We start from the raw sequence: 2,791 nt of genomic DNA on the forward strand, positions 1-2,791 counted from the left end.
CATGGGAGGGGTTTTATTGTAAAAAAAAAAAGAGAGAGGGAGGGAGAGTAATTGAGTCCGGTGGAAGGAATCACAGGTGAGGGATGAGCAGCGCGCATCACATTTTCACATGAGAAAAGTGGGCGGGGGAACCGACGGATAACAAAAGGCCAGGTGGGGCTTTTCGTTTGCTGGCCAGTCCGGAGGCATTTATTTCCTCTCGTTACGTGATCGAGTCCTTGTTTTCTTTTTTCTTTTTTCTTTTTTTATTATTTATTATTTGGAAAATTTTACTATTTAATGGATGATTTTGATCGTTGATGCTGCACCGACCAATCAGATTCAGATAGTCAATTGTTCATGAATAAGATTTGTAATTGAGACCACCCGCGGGTGGGACTTCTGGCTAGCGTCCACACGGGGGAAGGAGATCTTCCCGGTGGTCAGGGGTTCGATTCACGCTGCCGAATTCACCTGGTCTTCCTGGGTTTAAGGGTGGGGACGGAGATCCGATGTTTTACTAGTCACTTTGCTCAACTCGTTGTATGCTCACCAGTTCGCGCACGCACCCACGCGCTGTTCGCCCAGTCAGCTGGGAATGTGCCCTTGGTATTATAAGGGTAGCTCCTTGCAGAGGTGGGTTGGTTGTGGGTTTTGAACCAGGGCCGCTGGCGGACTCCAAAAGAGTTAAAGTTGAACGGACTGACCAGGTTTCCCTTGTTATAAAAAAAAGATTGGTAATTGAGCAATCTAGATAGCCAACAAGACCACACGGTTATGCACACGCGGTATGTTCAAGCTAACGTCTTTTCTTGCGGAGTTGTGTATAGCTTTATATATGTGTTTGACTATAGTTTTGATTGTATTTAGAGATTTTAATCGGGATAAAAAGAGAATCTAAATTCATTGTTATCACAAGATTTGCCTTCCAACAAAAGAATGTGTCAAGTATTTATCTTATAACGGTGAAACTCTATATTTAACGACTGAACCTTGAAATGGGTGAAGTCTTTCTCTAATGGTAATTTAATTAGGCTAATCATAAACAGTGTTCTGGATTAAGAAACTTTTGGTGTTTTGTGCTGTTTTATGGCCTGCAACGCCGCAAGCACGCGACGTGTCTGAGTGTGCTGTCACTATGGAGTCAAGGTGTGGGTCCTTCGCTTCTCTCTTCCTGCATATATCAACCTTGCTTGGGTTATTTCCGTGAGAGTCCCTCGCATCTTTAATATTTCCAAATTAATCCTTCAAATCATGTAAGTTGCTACTTGGTCCTTCAAATCATCGTACTGCTTACAATTAGGTCCCTCTGTCTAAATTAACGTCTATTTGGGTAACTTGGGTTAAATTAAGCCTTAATTCCGCATGGCTAATTATAATGGTGCCCTTATATTAAAGTTTCTACCAAAACCCCTAATTTCCTCCTGCGCCCTTTTTTTATCACAATAGAAGAGGGAGGAAAGAATTCTCGGAACCTCTAAAATTTTCCAACTAATCCCTCTTTAACTAATGAATGCTTTCCCTTTTAGGGCTTGTTTGGATCGAGGGGAATAATGGTGAAGGGAAAATAGGGGAACCATTCACCTTGTTTGGGAATATTTAGGAGGTGAAGTTACTCACCCTAGTTCCCCTTAGTTCACCCCCTAATAGCATAAAATTTGTTACCCCCCAAATTGGGGTGTAACCAAGGGGAAGAGAATTTCTTCCCTACCCTTCCATTCTCTCACCTAGTTTCCCTTAACTTCCCTTAACCCCATTGAAATCCAAACACACCCTTAGTTAATTCCTCTATAATTTTTGCACATTTGAAAAGGATTACTGCCTTGCTGGTGATTTGAAGAAATTGAGGCTTGAAACTGAAGGGATGTTGATCTATGCCCTAACTCCTTGGAAAAGAAGGGTTTTAATGGGTTTGTGTTTTGTTGTTCCTAATGGGTTTGAGGGGTCTAAAAGGGTTGGCTTCTAAATCATTTCAGTTTCATTAGGCTAAAACTCAGGGGCGCAAATAGGAAAGTCAATACTAAAAGTTAAATTTAGAAGAATATTCCTTTAAATCTAACCGTTGTTAACCAAGGTGACATAATTGTAATTTTACAAGGGATAATTTTTTCACTTTTCCATTTTCTTTCTTTCTAGAACATTCTATGTTTTTTAATAAAGAATGTGTGTTTCTCTTTTCTATCTCATTTCTTTCTAGAACATTCTATGCCACTCAAATGACATAAAATGAAAATAGAGCCTAATAATTGAATATCATTTTAATATTTTATTGAAAGACAGAATACACACACAAAAAAGGTTCTAAGCATATATTTATACTACAATTTATTTACACTAATATACAAATAAAATAATGAGAATGAGATAATTAGATAAAAGCCCTCAAAAATCAGTTAACCTTCATTATTTCCTCCTTCTATTAAATATATATTCTAATAAAATGAAATAATATGTTTTCATTTGACGTGCATATAAATGTGTCAAATTTCTAGTGTGTGCGTGTTGTGTGTGTATATATATATATTATATATTTTAATATATATTATATATATATATATATATATATATATATATATATTATATAATATATATATATATTATTAGTATACAAGAGGAGAGAGAGAGAGAGAAAGAGAATCAATGGGTATCACTTGTCCATAGAGGATTTCCTCTTAAAATAGTGATGTGGCATAATCTCGCACCAGGTGATTTCTCTCTCGCTATCTTTATTCACCATGTGGGCGATTGTGCCACATTATATTTAAGAGGAAAAATCCCTCATTGACTCATTATATGACCCATTAATCTTATA

This window comes from Asparagus officinalis, chromosome 5, assembly GCF_001876935.1.
Source record: "Asparagus officinalis chromosome 5, Aspof.V1, whole genome shotgun sequence".
NCBI classification, from domain to species: domain Eukaryota; kingdom Viridiplantae; phylum Streptophyta; class Magnoliopsida; order Asparagales; family Asparagaceae; genus Asparagus; species Asparagus officinalis.